General features: G+C 46.0%; 1 long non-coding RNA gene across 1 annotated transcript in view; it reads right to left on the bottom strand.

Moving 5' to 3' along the window:
- LOC146780133 (uncharacterized) overlaps positions 1-21,304 on the bottom strand; it is a 73,794-nt gene extending 52,490 nt beyond the window's left edge. Inside the window, exons 1-2 of the long non-coding RNA XR_014972130.1 lie at positions 21,029-21,304; positions 3,273-3,394 (exon numbers count right to left, since the gene is read on the bottom strand). This is a non-coding gene — a long non-coding RNA (uncharacterized LOC146780133). The remainder of the gene's footprint in view (positions 1-3,272; positions 3,395-21,028) is intronic.
- Positions 21,305-25,775: the final 4,471 nt, after the last annotated feature.

The following is a 25,775-nucleotide window of genomic DNA, read 5'->3' as shown; positions in this document are numbered from 1 at the left end:
TCTTGAGTCGCGCTTCAAGTTCCTTGCGACACGCAGTCCCTCAGAAGGCCCAAAACAGCAGCAGGCACTTCCAAAGAACTCTTGGGGAGCTGGTGGTTGAAGTCTGTTGTCCCTGAGACTTCAGCAGAAGGCAAGCTCTTCTCTCAAGCCCTTGGAGATCCTTACAAGTTGAAATAAGCACACAAAGTCTCTTCTCCTTCCTTTGGCAGCCAGGCAAACCACTGCAGGCCAATCCCCCAAGCAGCACTTCAGCTCAGGGATAGTCTCTCCTCAGTTTCTTCAGGTTCCACTCCTCAGTAAAGGTTTCTTCTTGTTCCAAAAGTGATCTAAATTCTTGGGCTCAGGGTTCCACTACTTATACCCCAAAATCCTTTGTCCTCTGAGGGCAGAGAGGCCTTTGCCTAGTCCAAACCAGTTCTGGTCAGTCCTGGAGCACTTTGTTTACATGACTCCTTCTTTCCTTTAAGAGTGCAGGGCAGAATCATCAGACGCACCACAGGAGGTGGAGCCAGCATTTTGGAGGGAAGGCACAGCCCTATTCAGTTCCCAGGTGCCACTAATCCCTCCCATCTAGATGCAGATCTCTCTATTCACCACTGGGCTACCTCACCCTGTCTCCTGGAATTCCCCAGCCCTGTCACTCAAACTCCAGACAAACAATACACGACCTAGCAGAGGCAGGCTTGGACAGTTAAGCAAGAAAATACCTACTTTCTAAAAGTGTTATTTTCAAACAAAAAATTTTAAAACCAATTTCACTAAAAGATGTATTTTATCATTCTGAGTTCAGACATACTAAATTCGAGTTTCTACCATGTTCGCTGAGTCAGTTAAGATTATAAAATGTAATAATCTAAAGTGCCCATTCTGGCCTATGGAGAACAGGTAGCCTTGCAATAGTGAAAAACGAAAATGGCTGTAATTCACTATTAGAACATGCCACACACACCAGGGCCTGTCCTACCTTATCCTTACAATGCACCCTGCCCTTGGGCCTACCATAGGGGTGTCTGATATGAAGAAAAGGGAAGGTTTAGGGACTGGCAAGTGGGTGCACTTGCACAGTCAGCATGACAGTACCAGACTTCACGCAGGCTCTGCAATGGCAGACCTTAGACACACTTTTACAGGCTGCTTCTGTGGGTGGCACAACCAGTGCTGCAAGCCCACCAGCAGCATTTGGAGTTACAAGCCCTGGGCACTCCTGGTGCACTGTACTAGGGTCTGACAGGTAAACCAAACTAACCAATCATGGAATCACAAATTCATACATCAATTTACAATAGGGAGCACTTGCACTGTGGCACTGGACAGCAGTGGCACAGTGCCCTGAGCATCTAACACCAGCAAAAACACATGAGGCAACAGCAAAAATGGTAGGGAGACCCACGCCAAGGTGCCAGGTCTAACAGTTACTTTGTAAAATAACCTTTAATTTGCAGAAATAGCTACAAAACACATTTCTTTGAAACGGTAGCCCTCACAATGCGGTGCAGGCAGCGGCTCAGTGACGATCGCCCAGACGGCATTGGTGAGCCCAAGGCTTACGGTGCAGAGTGAGGGGGTGCTCGATGCAGTGCTGTCAAGTTGCGGTGCAGGCGACAGAGCCGGTCGTTGTGTGGGTCATGCAGCGACAGTGTTGGTGACGTCCAGGCAGGATGAGGCAATGTGGTGCGGAGTGATATGCCCACAGGACGTAGTGCAATCAACGGCTCGGTGACGATCGACCAGACATCGTCGGTGAGACCAAGGAAGCGGTGCGAAGTGCGGTGGTGCTTTCCCAACACAGAACCCTGCAACGGACTCAGTGATAGAGTCGGTTGCTCCTTTCTTCTGTGGTGGCTGAAACCAGCCGTTCCAGAGAAGGTGCCCAAAAAGATGGTGAGGTCTTTGCTGTTCCTGAGACCTCTTGAACAGGGTGCAAGCTTCACCTCCAAGCCCTTGGAGATACTTTCTCAAACAGGACACACACACAGTTCCTCACCTTGGCAGAAACAGCTACCGCAGGCCAACCCCAGAGAGCACACAGCAAAGAGGCAGTACTCCTCCTCAAGTCTCTTTCAGCTCTTCTCCTTGGCAGAGGTTCCTCTTGAAGTCCAAAAGTAGTCTAAAAGTCTGAGGTTTGAGCCCCTCTTTTTATAATATAAAATCCTTTGTTCTCTGTGGCAGAGAAGCTCTTTGCCCAGCCAACACCAGTTCTGTCCTCTCAGGTGCATCTTCCTAGCAGGGGGTGGAGATAGCATTGTGGAAGGCAGACCAGGCCCATTCAGGTGTGAAAGAAATCTCCTTCCCCTACTCTAGATGCAGACCGGGCCTTTTCAGGTGCTAGTGAGACCCCCCCCCCCCCTACTCTTAATGCAGCTCTGGTCTATTCAGCCCAGCCATGACTCATTCAGGAAAGGCAAGACACACATCAAACCCCCCCCACCCCCAAGAGGTTGTCTGAGAGAATGCACATCTCCAACCCCTGTCACTCCAAAGCCAGACAGTCGATACACAAACCAGCAGAAGCACACAGGTTGGTTAAGCAAGAAAATACCCACTTTCTAACACACAATATAAAAATCATCTTTCCTAAAAGATGCATTTTTATATTCTGAGTTCAGGCATACTAAACTTCAACTTTCTATCTTGTTCCAATGGAAAGTTATATTTAGAAGACGTTATAAATAAACTCCCATTCTATCCTATTGGACAGATAGCCTTTCAATAGTGAAAAACAAAATTGGCAGTATTTCACTACCAGGACATGCCATATGCACCAGTGCATGTCCTACCTTTCACATAAACTACACCTTGCCCACAGTGGTACCTTGGGCCTACCTTAGGGGTGACTAACATGTAAGAAAAGGGAAGGTTAGGGCCTGGAAAGTGGTTGCACTTATTCGTAAGTTATGACCTGCTCACCTTACTTTATCAGGTTCAGGAAATGTAATCTGAGAAAAAAATAATAAATTAAGTTTGTTGAGCGTGCTACTGTATGATGGAGTGTAGCCCTAACCCCGAATGTGATAATTGTCTATTATGAGGACACGGCACAATCCGAACCTAAACAGTGCACAGCTAATGTCCCTAAGGTTTCAGATACTATGTCATTGTTTTTTCCACTACATACAAGAAATACATGTTTTTAGACAAGAGTGATTTCCAAACAAAGTTTGTATTTCATCTTTACGTGTCACAAGATTTTTGTAAACAGAGTATTATTAGTGGCAAACATGATGAGTACAGTCCTTGTACTAAAGTCAATAATTCATTTTCTTAATACTCACAATTTGAAACAAAAACGACCCAATGCATTTCGGGTTGAAAACCCTTCTTCAGGGGAACATATTGCAAGAAAACATTGATAGGCTGCAGTTACTGAGCAACTGATAGCTTCCTCCGTTCGGAACTACAAAGGTAAAGTAAAATAAAAGAACCATTATCACAGGTGTTTAATGTCGATAAAAAGCACAAAAACCAGAATAGAATTTGCACACACAATATACAATCAATAAGGAAAGAAGGGAGGGACAGAAGCGGAGCATGCCGTCATGAGCTCAGTGAAATGAGTCGTGTGATAGGTGATATGTGAAAGAATAAACCCGTAGATTCAACATCATCCTGGTGACACTACTGCCCAAGCAAAAACTTGTGTGGTATCTGAAAACGTATGTGCACAAAGTAAAATGCTGCTGGTACCTTACATTTTACTCGGAGTTAAACGTTTCTATGAAAAGAGAGCTCAAGTGTATATATGGTAATAATATTGGAGGGTCAATTTTAAAGTTGTGAAACACAGAATGCTTACCATGAAGGTTTAACGAGTGAAATTCAAGATCTGCGCTCGAATAAACAAAGAATAAAGATCAACGAAACATAATGGTCCCTGCGTGTTACACACCCGGTGCCCTGTGATATCGAAAAGCGTCTTACCAAGAGACGGAAGTAGTGCGCTTCAATTCTATAGTGAAAAATCAAGTGTTACCGAGTAGATTTTCATCTCGCGAGAACTAAACGACAATCACATAAATAGAGTTTCCAAGTTAGCTAGCGCGTCAAAACTCACCGGTGACTTTTCTCGGGGAACGCTCAAACACAAGTGTCCACGTGATCGCGGTAGAGCGGGAACACGTAATGACGTGTATGATTTAAAGGAAAGTTGAATAACAACTTTATTAGTGCTCCTCTGTGAAACTGATATCGATGTGGTTCATGATAGGAACCTGTAAAAGTTTTCGCGTACTTCTAGGTGAATGTCAAATGGCAGAAGGATAAACCCGTCTATGTGTAGTTAGAAGATCTTCACTAGTACCCTTGTATGCACGGTAAGAGGCATTGCCTACGAAGGGTGATGTACTGGATAAGCTATTTCCATGTTAATGTGAAAAAACGCAACGCGTTAAATGGTGCGAAACTAGAAAAAGAGAGAAAATAAGTACAAAAAGAGAGATCTCAGAGTGAATTCGATTAGATTATACATGGGTGCAAATCCTTTACAAACGTAAGGCAGATACATCTGTTCATAGAAAACACAGTAATTCATAGTGATCATTAAGATCTCCAGGGATAACCGTGCCTAAGTATTGGATCCAAAAGGTTTCTTTTCGTGCTAGTACAACATTAAAATCTATACCAGAAACAGTATCGATTTTTTCTCGTATCGTGAAACTAATTTGAGGGATAGTGTGTGGTGTGTTCACCCAGTGAGCGGCAAAACAGGAATTGCAATTTCTATTCCGAATCATGCTTTTATGTTCAATGATGCGGGTCTTGATTTTACGTGAGGTTCTTGCTACATATGTAAGTCCACAAGAACATTGAATTGCATAGAGTACACCCTCGGTATTGCAATCTGAAGGGTGTCATATTTTAATCTTTTTACCAGTGTGTGGATGAGCATAAGTGTTTCCTGAAACTACATTACCGCATTGTCCGCAGTTCCAACATTTTCGCATACCTCTGTGTGCCAGGGCTGTGAAGATCTGTGTTGGTTTCAATATTTCTCTAAGGTTTTTGGAATGAGTATGAGCAAACATGGGTTTATCCGCGAACACAGGTAAAAAAATCAACCTCTTGCTGTAGGATTTCCCATCGTTTGGTTATGATTTTTTAAATTTGATTGGCTTGCTCTGAGTGTTTTACCCGTTTGTTGGTTATCTTAGCTCTTTGTTGTAAGAGGTCTTCGCGTCTCTTTTGAGCTGCCACAAATCTGGCTGATTGTAAAACCTGTGGAAGGAAACCTCTCTCGGTATCTATCTAATTGTTCATTGATGAGACGCTCTGTTAGCTTGTGATGAGACATGATTCTTTTGATCCTGATAAGTTGTGATATGGGTAAATGCTTTTTCAAGGAAAAGGGATGTGCACTTGTGTAGTGTAAGGTGTTGTTTACATCCGTTAGTTTTCTGTACACAGCTGTCTGTAATCCATTGTCTGTCTTTTGAATCTCTATATCCACGAAGGAATATGCCACTTACCGTATGCATCTGTTCTTGGCATGTAGAGCTGCAGAGTCACTCACTTAGGATAGTAGATCGCCATCTGGTGTTGGGCTCGGATGCTTGCAGGTTGTTGTTGTCTTCGGAAGAAGTCTTTGGTCACGAGATAGGTGACTCCTCCCTTGGACTACAGTGCGCATGGGCATCCACTCCATCCTCAGATTGTTTTTCGCCATGATGGGAAATGATGGAGTTTGTAAAAAGAGAGAGATGTCCATGTCTAAGTAAGACGATGCTGGAACAGATACAGGTCCCGGGGAGGGGGGTGGGCGTGTGTGGCTCTGCAGCTCTACATGCCAAGAGCAGATGCATACTGGTAAGTAGCATATTCCGTTCGAGGCATATGAGCTGCAGATCACACACTTAGGATAGACTATATAGCAGTGTCTCCCCTAGCGGTGGTCACCTGTATCGGTTGCAGCAGTTTGGAATAAGGTTTTGAGGACAGCCTGACCTACAGAAGCTTGTTGTTTTGCTTGCACGTCAACACAGTAGTGTTTAGTGAAGGTGTGTGTTGTAGACCATGTGGCTGCCTTACAAATATCTTCTAAGGGAATGTTTCCTAAGAATGCCATGGAAGCCCCTATTTTGAGTGTGGAATGCTCTCTAGGGGGAACTGATAGTGTGCGTTTAGCCTTGTGGTAGCATATTTGGATGTACGATGTAACAACGCGAGTTTTTACAACGCGTACCGTTACATCGCGGTCGTTACAACGACTGCGATGTTACCACGCCATGCCTTTACAACGCAAGTCTTTACATCGACTTGTACTAGATGGCGTGCTAACATTAGAAAAGCGTAATTTACTATTCCAACTCCAGTCCACTTAACAGTAGGGAAGGTGTTGGGATAGTAAACTACACTATTTGTGTACACTATTTGTAATGTTAGCACGCCATCTAGTGCAAGTCGATGTAAAGACTTGCGTTGTAATGGCATGGCGTGGTAACATCGCAGTCGTTGTAACGATTGCGATGTAACTGCATTGCGGTGTACTAACCGCGATGTAAAGGATGTTCCCCAGCATATTTGGATACATTTAACTATCCACCTGGCTATCCCAGATTTGGAAATGGGGTTGCCTTTATGTGGTGGAGAGAAAGCAACAAACAATTGTTTGGTTTTGCGGAATGATTTGGTTCTGTCAATGTGGTAAAGCAGGGCTCTTTTAACGTCTAAGGTATGGAGAGCTCTTTCAGCTACCGAGTCCAGATTTGGGAAGAATACTGGTATCTCAACTGATTGGTTAAGATGGAACGAAGATATGACTTTTGGCAGGAATTTCGGATTTGTTCTAAGAACCACTTTGTTGCGGTGTAATTGTAGGAATGGTTCTTGAATGGTTAAAGCCTGGATTTCACTTACCCTTCTAAGGGATGTGATAGCAATAAGGAAAGCCACTTTCCATGTGAGGAACTGCAGTTCGCATTTATGCATAGGTTCAAATGGGGTCCCATGAGCCTTGTAAGAACAATGTTTAGATTCCACACTGGAGAGAGTGGTAATCTGGGCGGAATAATTCTCTTAAGGCCTTCCATGAAGGCTTTAATCGCAGGTACTCTAAATAGTGACAAGTGTTGTCGATTTTGTAAGTAGGCTACTAATGCTGCTAGGTGGAGACGTATGGATGAGTACGCTAAATTACATCTTTGCAAGTGTAGTAAGTAGCAAATGATGTTCTGGATGGATGCATCCAGTGGGCGTATATCATTGTTAGTGCAGTAAATGGCAAATCTTTTCCATTTTGCAGCGTAGCAGGCTCTAGTGGTAGGTCGTCTGGCCTCTTTTATAATATTCATGTAGTCTGGTGGTAGGTTGAGGTAATCGAACTCTAGGACTTCAGGAGCCAGATCGCTAGATTCAGTTGTCCTGGATCTGGGTTTCTGATTTCTCCATGGTTCTGGGTTAATAAGGACGGGGAGAGGCGCAGTTTTTGGTGTGGAACTAGAGAGAGTTCCAGCAGTGTTGTGAACCAGGGCTGGCATGCCCATGTGGGAGCTACTAGGATCAGTTTGAGAGACTTTTGCCGGAGCTTTCGTACCACAAATGGAATGAGTGGGAGAGGCAGAAAAGCGTACGCAAATCTGCCTGACCAGTTCATCCATATCGCATTGCCCTTCGACTGTGGGTGGGGAAACCTGGCTGCGAAGGTTGGGCATTTTGCGTTTTCATGTGTGGCGAACAGATCTATGTCTGGTTGGCCCCATTGTTGGAAAAAGGGGAGTAGGACTTGTGGATGTAATTCCCATTCGTGGATCTGTTGAGTCTGATGACTTAACAGGTCAGCAGTCTGATTGTGAACCCCTGGAAGGTGTTCTGCAAGTAGGTATATGTTCTGGGGAACGGCCCATCTCCAAATGTTCTGTGCGAGCTGGGACAGCTGGAGAGAATGTTTGCCTCCTTGTTTTTGTATATAATACATGGCTGTCATGTTGTCCGTATGGATGAGGACAGTTTTGTTCTGGGGATGTATTTGGAATGATTTTAGTGCTAGGAATATTGCCAGTAGTTCCAGGTAATTGATATGGAGCACTTTCTGTTGAGTGGTCCATTTGCCCTGAGTTGTGTATCCTAGGAGATGGGCTCCCCATCCCGTGAATGATGTGTCCGTTGTTAGCACTATTTGTGGAAGAGGCTCGAGGAACAGCCACCCTTTGAACAGGTTTATTGTTTTCCACCATTTTAGAGAGCGATGTGAGCGGCTGTCCACCAACACCAGATCTGTTAGTTGTCCATGAGCCTGATTCCACTGACGTGCTAGACATTCTTGCAAGGGACGCATTTGTAGTCTTGCATAAAGCACAATGAAGATGCATGACGCCATCATGCCTATGAGTTGCATGAACACTCTTGCTGGAAGAGAGTGTTGGGCTTGAAATTTTGCGATCAGATCTTGTATATTGGCTATCCTGGCTGGGCTGGGATATGCTAGGGCTTTGGAGGTATTTATGGTGGCTCCCAGATATTGATGTATGTGGGAGGGTTGGAGATGAGATTTGGGATAGTTTATTGTGAATCCCAAGCTGTGTAAGAGTTGAATAGTTTGGTGAGTGTGTAGAACGCATTTGTTGAATGAGTTGGCTTTTATTAGCCAGTCGTCTAGATATGGGAAGACATGAATTTGTTGTCTTCTGAGATGCGCTGCTACAACTGCTAGACATTTGGTGAATACTCTGGGCGCAGTTGTCACCCCGAATGGAAGGACTGTAAACTGATAGTGTTGTCCGTCCACCATAAACCTTAGGTACTTCCTGTGAGCAGGATGTATGGGAATGTGAAAATAAGCATCCTTGAGATCTAGTGTGGCAAGGAAATCGCCTTGTTGCAGTACTGGGAGCACTTGTTGAAGAGTGATCATATGGAAATGATCTGAGTTTATATACAGATTTAGGGGTCTGAGGTCGAGTATTGGTCTTAGAGTCCCGTCCTTTTTGGGGATTAGGTAGTAGTGAGTATACCCCTGTACCTTGATGTTGTAAGGGAACTGGTTCTATTGCGTGTTTTTGAAGCAATGAGAGAACCTCTTGTTTGAGGAGCGTAAGATGGTCTGGTGACATGGAACGCTGCTTGGTTGGTATGTGTGGGGGGGATAGTGGTGAGTTCCAGACAGTAACCATACTGGATAATTTGTCTTACCCACTTGTCTGTTGTGATGGAGTTCCAGACAGGTAGGAACTGTTTGAGTCTTCCCCCGACTGGAGTGGAATGGTCTAGGGGGAGTGGAGGAAAGTCATTGTTTTGTGGTGGGGGAGGTACGAGTGTTGGTATTGCCTTCCTTGGTGTTGTTTCCTCTATATCCTCCTCTAAAATATCCTCTGCGGGGGGATGTTTGTTGAGAGGTTTTGAAGGTAGAGGAGGTGTCTGCTCCCATATTATTGGAGGCTCCTCTGTAGAAGGAGCGCCGAAAGGAGCCGCGTGGTTGTGGAGACTGCAATGCTCCCATGGACCTAGCAGTCTCGGTGTCTTTTTTCATTTTTTGAGTGCAGTGTCTACTGCTGGCCCACATAACTGTTCTTGGTTAAATGGTTGGCTGAGTATGGTACTTTGTACTTCTGGCTTAAAGCCTGAAATGCGTAGCCAGGCATGGCGTCTGAGGAGTACACTTGTGTTTATTGCTCTAGAGGCGGTGTCTGCGGCGTCAAGTGCGCATTTAATTGACGCATTTGAGATGAGTTTTCCCTCTTGTATAAGGACATTTGCCTGGGTCTTATATTGGTCTGGCAGGTGTTGTAGCAGATTCTCCAACTGATCGAAGTGAGCCCTATCATAGCGTGCTAGTAGGGCTTGGCTGTTGGCAATACGCAAATGATTAGCAGCTTGTGCTGCTACTCGTTTGCCCTAGGCTTCTAATAGTTTAGATTCTTTGTCAGGGGGTGGTGTATCTCCCATGGTTTGGGAGTTGGTGCGTTTCCTTGCTTTGGAAATGACCAAAGAATCTAGAGGGAGCTGTCCTTTGATGTAACAAGGATCTTCTGGGGCAGGTCTATATTTTTTCTCAATTCTTGGGTTAAGCACCCTGGCACGGACGGGGTCTTTAAATACTTCTGTAGCATGTTTTGTGACACCTTTAATCATAGGTAAAATTTGTACTGTTTTCTGAGACTGTTCAAACGTGTCTAAGAGGAAATCTTCCTCGGGTGCATCGGAGTGCATGGTGACGCCATGGTAAAGTGCTGCCCTGTTTACTAGTTGTCCAAACCCCAGGTGGTCATCTGGAGGTGATGGTTTGGAGGGATATGGTGTAGGGTCAGGCATATCTGGTAGAGGGTATGCCCAATCATCCAATGGTGCGGTATCTGGATCCGTGAACGGATCATTAGGATCACCAGGATCACCCTCTCCCCCTAGGTCATCATCATCATCCTGTGGAGGTGGTGTATGTGATGGAGATGTTAGAGGTAAGGGTGGTGTAGGCAGAGGGGGTGGGGTAGAAGGTCGTATGGGAGAGGAAGGAGGAATAGGTGATGTTGCAGAGTCCTTCTTTCTTATAGGAACTGGGGCAGGTGTTGTGTCCAATTTCCGTTTCTTATATGGCACTGCAGTGACATGTCCAGTCTTTGGATTAATATAGATCCTTTTTTTGTTGGATCTGGATGGAAAAGTTCTTTCTCTTCAGGAACAGATTTGGGCGCCAATTTTTTCGGTTCCGATCGAGGTTTTGGTTGATCGGTCGAGTCTTTGGCTTTAGGAGGTGTATTATAGTCCTTAGCCGGTGGTTTTGGTACCGATGAAGGTTTCGGTGCCGATGAAGGTTTCGGTGCCGAAGTTAAGTCTTTCAGCTTGGGTAGTTTTGGTGCCGGTTTATCTATGGGCCTCGATGTTTTCGGTGCTGATGGTGTCGGATCCGATTTCGGTGCCGAGGGGTCTTTTGTCTTCGGTGCCGGGGTTACCATTACATGCGGCTTGCTCGGGCCCGAGCCACCGGAAGGCTTATGTTTCTTCGGAACCGAGCCCGGAGGTGGGGCTTCTGAAGGGTGTTTTCGGTCTCGACTGAGGCCAGCTGGCGAAGTCTTGACCAATGCCTTTGGTTTTGGAGGGGTTGGGGCAAGGGCAGTGGTACTCACGCGTTGCCCAGGAGTAATGGGGTCGTCTGAGTTGTCTGCTTCTGAGATGATTTGAAGTTGCTCGGAATCTTCTTCCGGGACATCGGGACCCTCATCAAAGATGTTTTCTGGTTCCGGGGCTGGTTTGTGTGCCATGATATGGCATCGAGCTCTTCGATCCCGAATGATCTTTTTGGATCGAAATGCTGCGCAGGCTGGACAGCAGGCTTCGTCGTGTTCCGGTGATAGGCACAGGTTGCAGACTTTGTGATCATCACTGTGCGGAAATTTTGTTCCGCACTGGGGGCACTTTTTAAACGGCGTCCTTTCCATGAGCCGTAGGCCTCACGGCGTGGATAGGCCCAACCGCCCGCGCCGACGTCCGGAATCGAGCCCATGAATTCGATGTCGAGTGAAGGTGCTTTGATGTAGTTGTTAGAAGTGTTTTCGCTTCGAAAAGCTTGTATTTGAGATTTTCAACCGGAGTGGAAAAGTTACATCCGAACCCAATGGCGGAAAAAAACAATCTGAGTATGGAGTGGATGCCAATGCGCACTGTAGTCCAAGGGAGGAGTCACCTATCTCGTGACCAAAGACTTCTTCCGAAGACAACAACAACCTGCAAGCATCCGAGCCCAACACCAGATGGCGATCTACTATCCTAAGTGTGTGATCTGCAGCTCATATGCCTCGAACATGTATTTTCTGTTAATGAATTGTAGATGTGAATTGAATTTGTGCGTTGCATTGATTTATTTCCTTAATGCATGTTTCCAGTGTGTGTTTGTTTCCTTTCCAGATCACCAGAATATCGTCAATGTAACGTATGTCTGTGATGAGGTTTTCTTGCCACCTCAGATTATGTAATATATGCTTATCTTCAAAATGTGTCATGTAAGTGTTTGCGTAGGAGGGATCCCCCAGAAAACCCATGGATGTCCCGGTGCGTTGAGAAAAAACTTATCTTTCCATGAGAAATAGCTATGGTAAAGCGAAAAGTGAAGTAATTCCAATAAAAATACTCCGTTTGAAACTTCAGTAGGATATGTAGTAATCTTCATTCCACTGCCTCTAGTCCCTCATCATGGGGGATAGAGGTGTGTAGGGCTAGTACATCTATTGTGCACACTAAGATCTCCTCTGTGAAGTGATGACGTATGGCTTCCAGTTTATTCAGGCAGTCAGTGGTATCTTTTATGTACATACCCCAAGATTGTACCAATGGTTGTAAATGATGATCCAAATATTGTCCAATCGGTGAATGGATCCACAGCCAGCAACTATTGGTCGAAAAGGTGGGTTAACCGCGTCTTTGTGAATCTTAGAAAGCATATATATATGCGGTGTTTTAGGAGTGGTGATCTGTAAAAATCTTCTAGTAGAGTCGTTAATCCATCCCATCTCTTCAGCCTTACATAAAATGGAGCCCAGTAACGTCATGAATTCCTTGGTGGGATCTGTATCCAACAGAATGTAAGTTTCAGTGTTATTCACGTGCTCGTCCATGCTTAGTTCGTAGAAAGCCGTATCCATGGCGACCAGCGCTCCCCTTTGTCTGCTGGTTGAAAGGTTAATTCCTTCTCTTGTGGTTGCACTTGCCAGGTCGTCATGGCAGTACCAAACTGCACACAGACATTTCAGTGGCAGGTCTGAGTTACATTTACAGGCTGCTTATGTGGGTGGCACAATCAGTGCTGTAGGCCCACTAGCAGCATTTGATTTACAGGACCTGGGCACACACAGTGCACTGTACTAGGGACTGACTAGTAAATCAAATATGCCAATCATGGAATCACTAATCCAGAGCAACAATTTACAGGGAGCACTTGCGCTTTGGCACTGAACAGCAATGGCAAAGTACCCAAAGCATCTAGACCAGCAAAATCGAAGTCCAACACATAGCAAAATAACAGGAGGCAAAGACAAAAATACAGGGGAAACCCACGCCAATGATGCCAGGTCTAACATGAGTCAATCAGAATGGTTGTATCATATGGATCCTTTCAACTAATCGGAATATATTCCTGTGTTTAGACCATTCAGTAGCCAATCAAAACAGGCTATAGACAAACTGCCTACAAGTCATGCGGTGATCCTTGGACTGCTGCACAATGAGCACTTGCAAATCACCTTTGTTTTTTGACACAATTAGCAGATGGGGATCATGCAAAAAAGGTGGATTTGTGGGGGGGCATGTTCCACATTTACGCTCCATAAGCCAAAAAACGAATTGCCTAATTTATTCACCCTAGCACTGAAGTGTCCCTACGCCACAAGTAAAAAGTTCCAGGACAGATATGTAAGGCAGAGGCCAAAAAGTGAGAACAAACAGTAATCTGTTTTTAATTTGAGGTCTCTCACCACTGTTAAATAAAATATGCTCACAAATCAATCAAAGTTTAAAAGGCTTTATTAACAAAATGTCAATTAATAGTCTATAAATCATAATGTCAGTTGGCCAGAGGGTCTCCAGCAAACTGGGTAGGAACGAGCTCAACAAGTAAAGGCAAAGCACTAAACTATAGGATTTGCGCTTGGACAGTGGTGAATGCTGATATTTGAAAATGGTGGGGCATCATACTTGCCAAGAGTTCGTCCCTTTTTTAGATTGAATTTACCACATATCTATAGTGGGTTGCTGTTATACTTGGTGTTAATCGCCCGGAGAGAGATCTGTTTGAAGTGGAAAGATCCCCACCCCCCGAAGAGAAAAGATTGGCTTAAAGCTTCATTTGCATTGGCTCGTCTAGACCAGGATGGAACTGGGGATAGCTCGATAAACAGTTGGCAACCCCTTATGAGTTGGGGCCGAGACCTGAGAATAATATAATTCATGTTGGCTTCCCCCATGGTCCTATGATTACACCAAGCCTTCATCAAATGGGGCCGGTCGGGTCGACCTAAGCAATTGCAGTAAGCCGTTGGGCGCCCAGTTGGAGAAGGACGGCTATGTAAGATCTGCAGAACCTTATTGGTGAGATGAGGGAAAAAAAAAAAAGAGTTCATCCAATTTTTTCAAAGTTTTCTTTGAGAGTTCCCCATAGGTTAAGAATTATCTTCTTTGTTTCAATGGCGGCATTTTGGTATGGGTGCCTCATTATGCCAAAACGTGTGTACAATATTCCAGTATCAGAATTTTGCCATTGATATTAACTATATATGATGGGTGGCCATTGGGTCAGAAATTATCTCCAATACTTCAGAGGCAGAATTTTACCACAGTTTTCGTCCCCTAACCCGTTCCCTCAGACCCAATATGCCATACTTGCCCTCTGTGCGCCAAAGAATTTCCTGGAGCAGGCCAGCACAAGCATTTTGCCATGGGTGTCCCCTTATGTCAAATATTATTTCAGAGTCTGCATTTTGCCTTGGTGCCCTCTCTTATGCCAAGAATTACGTCCAGTGTCCCAGCCCCACTATTTTACCACAGGTGTCCCCATGCCAAGAATGTCCTGCAGTGTGCAAGTGCCAACATTTTCCCACAGTGTCCTCATGCCAAGAATTACTTTGATTATACTAGTGCCTGCTTTTTGCCATAGGTGCCTTTCATTATGCCAATAATTATCTCCAATATGCCCTCTGCAGCATGTTTCCTTGGGTACAGCTATAAGTCCAGAAATATATTGAGAATGCCATGCGGCAGACTTAAAATCATTAAACATAAAAACACACACTCTTATTCCCTCACATTCTCTCACTCACAGTCACTCTCACTATTCACTCTTTTCTCCCTCACTCATTCTAACTCACACTCTCTCACTTACTCATTCTCACTCATACTTACTCCCACTCACTGTTACTCACACACAACATAATCTCTGGTTCTCACTCTCTTTTACAAATACACTTACCCACACTCACCCTTTCACACTCACTGACTCTAAGCCTTGATGCAACTACAACTTCTGCACTATAGATAGCCACATCCCTGACTCACTTCCAAGCCCTCTAACAAGCTCCAATCTTCCACTCTTTCTATCTCCCTCACACTTCTACACTCGCTCCTTTGCTCTCACTTTTACTTATTCATGCACTCTCTCAAACTCAGACTTTCAATTCCACTCTCATTGGCACACTCAAACACACTCACACTCACACACACACTCACATTCCATAGTTGCCCTCTGTTCCCCAAATAATTACTTCCAGCATGCCAGTACCAGCATTTTGCCATAGGTGTCCCCTTATGTCAAATATTACTTCAGAGTCTCCATGATGCCTGGGTGCCCTCTCTAATGCCAAGAATTACGTCCTGTGTCCCAGCATCAGTATTTTGCCACAGGTGCCCCCATGCTAAGAATGTCCGGCAGTGTGCAAGTGCCCAAATCACCCTTTCACTCTCACTGACTCTGGGCCCAGGTGCAACTGCAACTGCTGCACCATAGATAGCCACATCCCTGACCCACTTCCACGCCCTCTCACCAGCTCCAATCTCCTACTCTTTCTGGCTCCCTCACACTTCTTCACTCACTCCCTTGTACTCACTTTCACTCATTTGTACACTGTCTCAAACTCAGACTTTTAATTCCACTCTCATTGGCACTCTCAAACACACTCACACACACACTCTCACTCAGTCTGATTCTCTCTCAGTCACTCACTAACGCATACATACACATGCCCAGAGAAACAACCTTTTTTTACTTACCTGGCTTCATTTGCTAACAGCTCAGAGGCTCCGTGGCAGCAGCATAGCAGGGATCTGGCATTGGAAATTAGAACCACAAACCAATGATTCCCAATGAGGAGCCCGACAGAGCAGCAAGGCCAGTGCTTAATTTGTAAAATATGAAGTCCAGGTGCTAAAATGTTTGTCGGAGGCCACACCTACTTTTCCCCAGCTCCACCCACTTACTCTATTGGCTCCACCCACATCCTCAACTGGCACTGCTAATAGTCAGAGGTAATACCCTATCTGAATTTCAGCAATTGAACCGTCCTCATAGCAAAGTTCTGATAGGAGGTTCCCCTACCTTGGGAAATTTTGAAAAGGATTAAATCATATCATATCATTTATCCACATGTGAAGGAGAGCAACATAGAATGTTATGTTATGTTATGTTATGTTATTTATTCTTTTGTATAGCGCAACGGTTACTCAAAAAGAGTATCCCGGCGCTTTTTAGGTAAGGGAGACAGATTTCAGAATAACACAACACAACTAAAAACAAGTTAAAAGATAAACAAAGAGAAGACAAACAACTGGGAGACCTATTGAGAAAACAGCCAGGTTTTGAGACCTCTTCTAAAATCAAGGAGAGTAAACGCCCCCCTCAAAGGGAGCGGTAGTGCGTTCCACATCTGTGGGGCCAACAGACTGAAAGAGCGGCCCCCCAGGCGAGCCCTCTTCACACGCGGAACAGCTGCCAAAAGTAGAGATTCTGACCGCAACGAGCGAGTCGGATGGTAAAAGGTCAGTCTCTTTTGAAGATGTTTAGCTCCCACCGCATGGAGCGCCTTGTAGGCCAGGGTCAAAGCCTTAAAGGCGATCTGTTTGCGGATGGGTAGCCAGTGCAACGCCACCAACAACCCAGAGGCGCTGACCCGTCTACTTAGGCCAAAAATGGCCCTGGCCGCCGCGTTCTGTACAACTTGAAGCCTTTGTAGCAGATACTCTGGCAGGCCCAGGTAAAGAATGTTGGCATAATCCAACCTGGAGCCTATCAGAGCCTGCACCGTCAGCCTCCTGTGCTCCTCGGATAAGAGAGGCAGGAACCTCCGCAGCATTTTTAACAGGCCAAAGCAAGTGCCGGTTACCCCCAAGATCTGGGCTTTCATCGTCAGCCCCTTGTCCATCTTAACCCCCAAGTTTTTAGCCATGGGAGAAGAGCCGGACGGAGGGAACATGTCGATGGGCCACCAGGCCTGCCAGCTAGGCTCCGTCTCGCACCCAAAGAAGAGTACCTCCGATTTGTCGGAATTGCACTTGAGGCTGTTCCGTTGGAACCATGCGAACACAGCCCCAAGGCAATTCCGGATACTCTCCCCGTCAAAGTCAGCCCCTCTCTCACAAGAGAAGAGGAGCTGGGTGTCGTCGGCATACGACACGATCCGGGCACCAAATGACTCCGCCACCGCCGCCAAAGGGGTCATAAAGATGTTAAAAAGGGTCGGGCTCAATATAGAGCCCTGAGGGACCCCGACTCCCAGAGGCGGCATTACGGCGGTGTCAGATGATGTCCAGATCGTTTGCCGGCGGCCGGCCAAAAAGGAAGAAAACCATTTGAGCACCGTCCCCCGCAGACCAATCTCAAAGAGTCTTACGAGCAGGCCCTCATGGGGGACGGTGTCAAAAGCCGCCGACAAGTCCAGCAACACCAGCATGACTTTGCCCCCGGAATCCAACACCCCTTTAATGGTTTCAGAAACCTCAAGGAGCGCGGTCTCGGTGCTGCGATGAGAACGGAAGCCCGACTGGGAGTCATGTAATAACTCATGAGACTCCAGAAAATTGGAGAGCACCGACTGAACGTGCTTCTCCAAAATTTTTACAAGGGCCGGCAGCAACGAGATTGGCCTATAATTGGCTGGGGCTTTCGGGTCAAGTCCCGGCTTTTTAAGCAGCGGGATGACCATTGCCTGCTTCCATACTGGCGGCACCTCTCCCAGACTCAACGACAGGTTGAGAAGAGGGTGCGCCAGCGGATTAACCACCTCCGCCAGTTTACCCAGGAGCTTAGCAGGGCAAGGGTCAAGCGGAGACCCAGATTTTAAGTTGCCCATAAGCGCACTTGAGAACAGCGTTGCTCAGCCAGTATGCGATTAGATCACAAAAGATATTGCAAATTACATTAAGAACACTTAAATAAAAATACAGAAAGAAAAGGTAAACCTCTGATAACTAAAGGGTTCATTCAGCAAATACAGATGTTCTCCACAAAGCACAAAAAGGTCAGCAAAAGATTTAATGTAAAATGTATGTGTAAATCCAATTTGCATGTTGGTAAACATGTATCTTCATCAGAACATTCTCAACTTGCCAGTTGTAGAGTTGAGACACTCTTGCTCCAGGGCACTGGTTTTAAAAGAGGGAGGAGGCCAGGTGAGAACCGAAGTGATAAGTGACTAGTGACTGGTGATAGAAGGAAAGAGGATGGGAGAAGAGAGGGAGCTGATACAGACCGGGAGGAGAGGATGCTTGAGAAGAGAGAAAGATAGGAAGTAAGAGTTATGAAAATATTTAAAAAGGCAGAAAGAGGATGTTGCAGAGTGTGGGAAAAGTGTTAGAGAAACAGAGAAAGAGATGGGTTGACACAGGGACAGAGGCTTGGCCGACATCGGTTCTATTCCTTTTATGTAACCAAGACAAGACATATTTCTCCCCACTGAGTTCCAGTAGCTGGAGAGTAAGGTCCAGTATGGAAAGGGTACCTGGTACGCTCTGAAAGCAGTACTACAAAGTGATATATGCACACCTCTGTAGTGCAAGATGGGGGCCGTTTTCAAAGGGTCCTAGATTGGCAGCTCCAGCCCAGACACTGGTAGAAGGTTAGAACTTAACGATCATAAAACTAAGGAGGTAGGCGAAGGGTTAATGGGAATGAATGCCGTGGGTAGCTAAATTGTCAGGGCCACGGGCACTACTGTGGTGTTTGGTCACATCACCAGTGTTCTAGGTAGTATTTCAGGATCATGTTTCCAGTCCTACCCAGATATTGGTTGAATTTAGTCTAATTACTCAAGTTAAGACGCTTGTTTAGTGACCAGTCCCGGCTCCAGGGATTTTTATTTGGGTGGGCCAAGGGTGCATTCGGGTGAGCCACTGCTGGCCCGATTTATCGCTTGTATATCTAGCCAGGCGTGCTTCCGGGCCCTCTTATCTGTCCTTAGTCTTACAAGCCCAGTAAAACGCACTCTTTTCCAAGTCTCTTTCTAAATGTTATCACTCTCAAAAAGTGTTTTTATCCATGTAATGTCCTGTTGATGGGAAGAGGAGGTTTCTAAGGTGGGAGTATCAGGCAAGTGACACTACTCGGGCTCCCTCTGTGTGAGCCTTCAGGCAGAAACCCTCTTCATTACTACCTCCATCTGACCAGATTCTGCAGCGCGCTCCCTTACAGGCTTGATTATCCACTTTTCTACCACCCCTCTCCATTGCACCTTATCTCACAGCTGACCTTGGGCCCCAGCCCCATATCAGCCACCATTCAGTTCCACTTTCATTATTCCCAGTAGAAAACAATAGTAAAATCACCTTAAAACTTAAAACATTGAATATAGCAGTGAATGTAATTAGCACACACTTTAAAGTATGCTCCACAGTTGTCCTAATCACCTGACTGTTAATTAAATAAACCAAAACAGAAAGGCCATGACAGGGTTTAGTGCTGGTGTGGAAGTCTTTTTTGGCACCCCACCAATGACCTCTTTCTCTGTAGATAACTTAACTACCACACGCCAACATTGCCCTTCATCTCTCTGTAGCCCCTCCCCCTCATGGCCTCCTCCTCAGACTCCTCACTGCCACCTTCCACCAGTGCCCCTCATCTCTCTGTAGTTCCCCCCCACCCCATGACCCCCTCATCGGATTCCCTCACTACCACCCTCCACTAGTGCCCATCATGTCTCTGTAGTTTCCCGCTACCCCATGACATCCTCCTCGTCTTCCCTCACTTCCACCCTGCACTAGTGCCCCTAATCCCTTTGTAGTTCCCCCCACACCATGACCTCCTCCTTGCATTCCCTCACTGCCACCCTCCATTAGTGCCCCTCATCTCTCTGTAGTTCCCCCCACCCCGTGACCTCCTCCTCTGTCTCCCTCACTGCCACCCTCCACCAGTGCTCATATCTCCATTGCCCCGCTCTCATATCCATTCCATTTGTTGTATAGCGCTACTCATATCAGTGTAGGGTGTCACAGTACTTTACATAACAGCACACATTATACAGAGACAATAAATCAGTCTACGGGGAATGTCACATAAGCCAATGAGGATTTCAAGGTGTAGAAATCACATGTCATAGTGGGCAACATATTTTACGAGGGTTTTGTCTGGAGAAGCACAAACTCAGGATTTAAAGAGTACTCCAGTGGTTGGGGGTTGGCTTTACTGAAAAAAATGTTTAACTGCCCAAACGAACTCTTTTTAGCAACATTAGAATAATAAAAGAATGGAGAAGTTCTAACTATATCACAACACAAAAAAACGAATTTTGGATGCAGCTCTTTGATGACAGTTCATTGGTCACTGTCCTATGTTAGGATTGTAACTTCTGAACTGCAAGTAACACAAGGATCTCTGTGACAGAGGTAGTAACCCGCTGAGCTATTTCCATAAAATTCCGTTTATCAGCATTTAAAAACTACCAACAAAGGGTTGCTCTGCAGCAGGATCATAAATCGCCAGTTATACGATTTTTTTTTTTTAAATTGTTGTTGTACATCGGTTTCAGATTCACTGCGAGGGAGGCACCCTCTAGAACCGGGCCTGTTAGTGACTGCTAGGAAAGAATAATGTTCTGGTTTCTTCAGAGAAAATATCGGTGGCGGCCCAGTTTGCGAATCAAAGCACTGCACACTTTATGCCGCACTGCCTTTCAGACTCCACCCTGCCATCTAAAGAAAGCATTCTCCAACGGTTATTTATTTCACACGCTCTCCCCGCTTCTGGCTTTTCGCTCGCATTTCGGCCTGTTGCTCTTCTCTGACCCCTTCCCTGGTGTGAGTCATCATGAGCCCAAGAGGTCTGGGCTGTAAACAAAGAGTATGTACAAGAAAGTAATTTTACGTGTGTGCTGCTGTAGTCACCATTCAGGCGCGCATTTCAAAATATAATATTGGTATCATTTCCGTTGTGATTGTGCAGGTGCTGGGCAGGGCGTTTAACTTCACCCCGGGCGGTCCGCTCTATTGTGATATAATGTACGGCTAGGGCAGGGCCCCCTGGGCATCGTTGAATTTTGAGATTGTGGAGCCGGAGCTACCACGGTGTCCGTCAAGCCAACACGCTTGGCTTGGCTCGGCTCAAGATAAAAAATACCAGCGCTCATTTAGAACTTACGGTTTACTGGTGGTTGGCGGCCGGAGCACTCCCTTTATTTAACTGATAGGCCTGGTGCAGCTCCTACTGCCTGCCCTCCACGTCGTCGTCGGGCTGACCTGGCTGAACCGCTGATGCTTCGTGGGGTGTGGGCGTGCTGGGGCGTGCCATTCTGAAAACAATCTGTGCACGCTGCCTGTCGCACAGCCCCCACCCGCAGAAACCTACTCCAGCCCAATCAGTGTCCCGCGGCTCCCGCCTGGCACCCGCCCGCCGGAAGCACTGAACTAAGGGCTGCCTCTGCGCCGCCAAAAGCAAATTCGCAATGCGCTTGCTATATGGAGGATATTGGATAAATAATTATGGTTAAAAACCAGTAATTCCTCATATCTTGCGAATCTTGGCTCTCAAAGCCGTAACACTTCACTAGGACTCACTCGAGGGACAAACAAGTACAACACTTTCTGCCCGAGTCCGTAAGGTAAATATGTCATCAACGCGCATACGTGTAGACCCGGCCCTGATAAATAAGTGCCGGTGCTAAGCACCGGCAAGCACCGGCACAAATTAAGCACTGAGCAAGGCCAGGTTTGAAAAGGGGAAGATCCTCTTCAATCCCTCTGCAAGCTTCTTAATAGGACTGGATCACAACCCTATAAGAAAGTGGGACAGAGCTTGGGATCCTGCCCCCTTGCATTGTGTGGTTCCTCATTGGCTCTCACAGATGCACTGATGTGCGTTATGACAGCTACCTTTAGCAGATATACTGGGCTGCCAGAAGCATGCATAGTATGTCTGATAAATAAAAAGGATTGTGCCCTTGTGCGGGGATCGCAGTTGAACTACACCCCACGCATGCACAATCCAGACATCCATGTTTTTAAACAACGCTGTGTAGCTGTTTCATGCCTCCGCTCGTTCAGCCCTCCCCCCCCCCTCCTGTCATTAGCAGCCTGGAGACGAGGCCGCGAGAGCTGACCCGCGCACCAGCAGTATTCATGAAAACACAAAAGTCGTGTTTTCATGGACACTACTCAATTAAATCATTAGCAGCAGAAGCAATGGGCAGTAAGTGGCGCCTGACAGGAGGCGGGACTATGCCGTAAAGCCCTAGATAAGGAGCCATCACTGCATATGGGTCTGCAATGGGAAACGTGATACATTCAAACATTGAACCGTAGACTGGGGTCCTGATAAAGGATGTATATGGCCTTCCGATTGCAACAAGCATGTAAACATTTCGCTTAGCAGCCTAATTAACGCTTTCTCACCTTGGGTACCAAGATGTGGAAAAGAGGCTTGAAACGTATCTATTTAACAACATCCCGATCCCACTAACTAAGGCGTTTTTTGCCACACTTCATACATTATTAATCTGCCTGGTGTGGGGTGGGAAACAACCAAGGGTTAGCTGGGACACCCTGACCCTTCCATATGAAGGTGGGGGGTTCCACATTTTTATATATTTACTATTTGATGCCTCATGTAGCTATGCCCGACATTGGTATCATCCAGATGCTAGGATACCATATACCAAGCCTGAGGCGGATCTAGCGGGGCAGCTCCCGCTGGCTACGATACCCCCAGCTGGTATACCGCATGATCCATGTGACATCCAGACACTGTCTACCACTAGCTGGGCATAGAAGAGACCGAGTCATGCTACGGGGGACACATTATATTCATCTGCTCGTCCCATAGTGGGCAAAACGTGGCTGCCCATTATGCAGAAAGCCCTTGTTAAACGCACTTTAACAAAATACTCCCTGAATACCTTTGGTGATATGTTCCCTGACGGACATGCCTTCTCACAGACAGAGGACGCTTCTTTTAAAGACGCGCCCATGATTGATCACACTGTGTTGAGACGGATACATGGAGCACTAAGGGCTCAAATTCCTAGTTATGCTCTTGAACCAGAGGAATTCCTGCAATTATCATTAATATTCACGGATTCTGGAGGTGAACATTTAATCTCTAAGAATTACAAGGCAGCTCTGGCATTACTCCCTTCTAGGGATGCCTGGATCCGGGGAGCATGGGAAAGGGATATGGGGCACACCCTTACTGATTTTCGATGGCAATATTGATGTACGCAAACACGCTGGGTCTCCCTCAACCATCAACACAAAATATTACATTTAAAAGTTTTGTGACTGGCCTATGTTACATCACTCAAAATGCATCGCATGGACCATTCCTGGCCCCACAACTGTCCCAAATGTCACGCTCCCTCAGCAGATTTTGCGCACATGACGCGTTTTTTTGGAGAAACTGAATAAATACTGGATGGCCCTATTTCGCGAGATTTCACACATGATCCAAAACTTTCTTACACCGAACCCATTATTGGCACTGCTTGGGTTTGTGCGCACAGTACCCAAAACAACATGGCGATTCACAGCCATATCACTCATGCGCTCCATGAGCCAAAAAACAAATTGCCTAATTTATTCACCCTAGCACTGAAGTGTCCCTACGCCACAAGTAAAAAGTCTCAGGACAGATATGTGAGGCAGAGGACAAAAGTTGAGAACAAACATTGATCAGTATTTTAGTTGAGGTCTCTCAGCACTGTTAAATAAAATATGCTCACATGCCAATCAAAGTTTAAATGGCTTTATTAACAAAATGTCAATGAATAGTCTATAAATCACAATGCCAGTTGGCCAGAGGGTCTCCGGCAAACTGGGTTGGAACAAGCTCAACAAGTAACGGCAAAGCACTAAAGTATCGGATTTACTCTTGGGCCGTGGTGGATGTTGATCTTTGAAAATGGTGGGGTGTCATATTTGCCATGAGTCCCTCCCACTTTTTTCAATGTTTTCTTTGAGAGTTCCACATAGGTTAAGAATTACCTTCATTGTTCCGATGACAGCATTTTGGTATGGGTGCCTCATTATGCCAAAACATGTATACGATATTCTAGTATCAGAATTTTCCCATTGATATTAACTATATACGATGGGTGGCCCGTGTGTCAGAAATTATCTCCAATACTTCAGAGGTAGCATCTTATCATGGTTTTCATCCCCTAACCCATCCCCCTCAGACCCTATATGCCATAGTTGCCCTCTGTTCCCCAAAGAATTACCTCCAGCATGCCAGTACCAGCATTTTGCCATAGGTGTCCCCTTATGTCAAATATTACTTCAGAGTCTCCATTATACCTGGGTGCCCTCTCTAATGCCAATAATTACGTCCTGTGTCCCAGCATCAGTATTTTGCCACAGGTGCCCCCATGCTAAGAATGTCCGGCAGTGTGCAAGTGCCCAAATCACCCTTTCACTCTTACTGACTCTGGGCCCAGGTGCACCTACAACTGCTGCACCATAGATAGCCACATCCCTGACCCACTTCCACGCCCTCTCACCAGCTCCAATCTCCTACTCTTTCTGGCTCCCTCACACTTCTTCACTCACTCCCTTGTACTCACTTTCACTCATTTGTACACTCTCTCAAATTCAGAATTTTAATTCCACTCTCATTGGCACTCTCAAGCACACTCACACACACACTCTCACTCAGTCTGGTTCTCTCTCAGTCACTCACTAACGCATACATACACATGCCCAGAGAAACAAACTTTTTTTACTTACCTGGCTTAATTTGCAAACAACTCGAAGGCTCCGTGACAGCAGCATAGCAGGGATCTGGCGATGGACATTCGAACCACAATCCCATGGTGCCCAATGAGGAGCCCAACAGAGCAGCAAGACCAGGTTTGAAAAGGGGAAGATCCTCTTCAATCCCTCTGCAAGCTTCTTAATAGGACTGGAAGCACAACCCTATAAGAAAGTGGGACAAAGCTTGGGATCCTGCCCCCTTACATTATGTGGTTCCTCATTGGCTCTCACAGATGCACTGTTGTGTGTTATAACTGCTACATTTAGCAGATATACTGGGCTGCCAGAAGCATGCATAGTATGTCCGATAAATAAAAAGGATTGTGCCTTTGTGAGGGGATCGCAGTTCAACCACACAATCCAAACATCCATGTTTTTAAACAACGCTCTAGCTGTTCAGCCCCCCCTCCTCCTGTCATTAGCAGCCTGGAGACGAGGCCGCGAGAGCTGACCCGCGCACCAGCAGTATTCATGAAAACACGAAAGTCGTGTTTTCATGGACACTACTCAATTAAATCATTAGCAGCAGAAGCAATGGGCAGTAAGTGGCGCCTCACAGGAGGCGGGGATATGCCCTAAAGCACTAGATAAGGAGCCATCACTGCATATGGGTCTGCAATGGGAAACGTGATACATTCAAACATTGAGCCGTAGACTGGGGTCCTGATAAAGGATGTATATGCCCTTCAGATTGCAAGAAGCATGTAAACATTTAGCTGAGCAGCCTAATTAACGCTTTCTCACCTTGGGTACCAAGATGTGGAAAAGAGGCTTGAAACGTATCTATTTAACAACATCCCGATCCCACTAACTAAGGCATTTTTTGCCACACTTCGTACATTATGAATCCACCTGGTGTGGGGTGGGAAACAACCAAGGGTTAGCTGGGACACCCTGACCCTTCCATATGAAGGTGGGGGGTTCCACATTTTTATATATTTACTATTTGGTGCCTCGTCTAGCTATGCCCGACATTGGTATCATCCAGATGCTAGGATACCATATACCAAGCCTGAGGCGGATCTAGCGGAGCAGCTCCCGCTGGCTACGATACCCCCAGCTGGTATACCGCGTGATCTACGTGACATCCAGACACTGTCTACCACTAGCTGGGCATAGAAGAGACCGAGTCATGCTACGGG

This window comes from Triturus cristatus, chromosome 12, assembly GCF_964204655.1.
Source record: "Triturus cristatus chromosome 12, aTriCri1.1, whole genome shotgun sequence".
NCBI classification, from domain to species: domain Eukaryota; kingdom Metazoa; phylum Chordata; class Amphibia; order Caudata; family Salamandridae; genus Triturus; species Triturus cristatus.
This window is presented reverse-complemented; position numbering and strand designations above follow the sequence as displayed.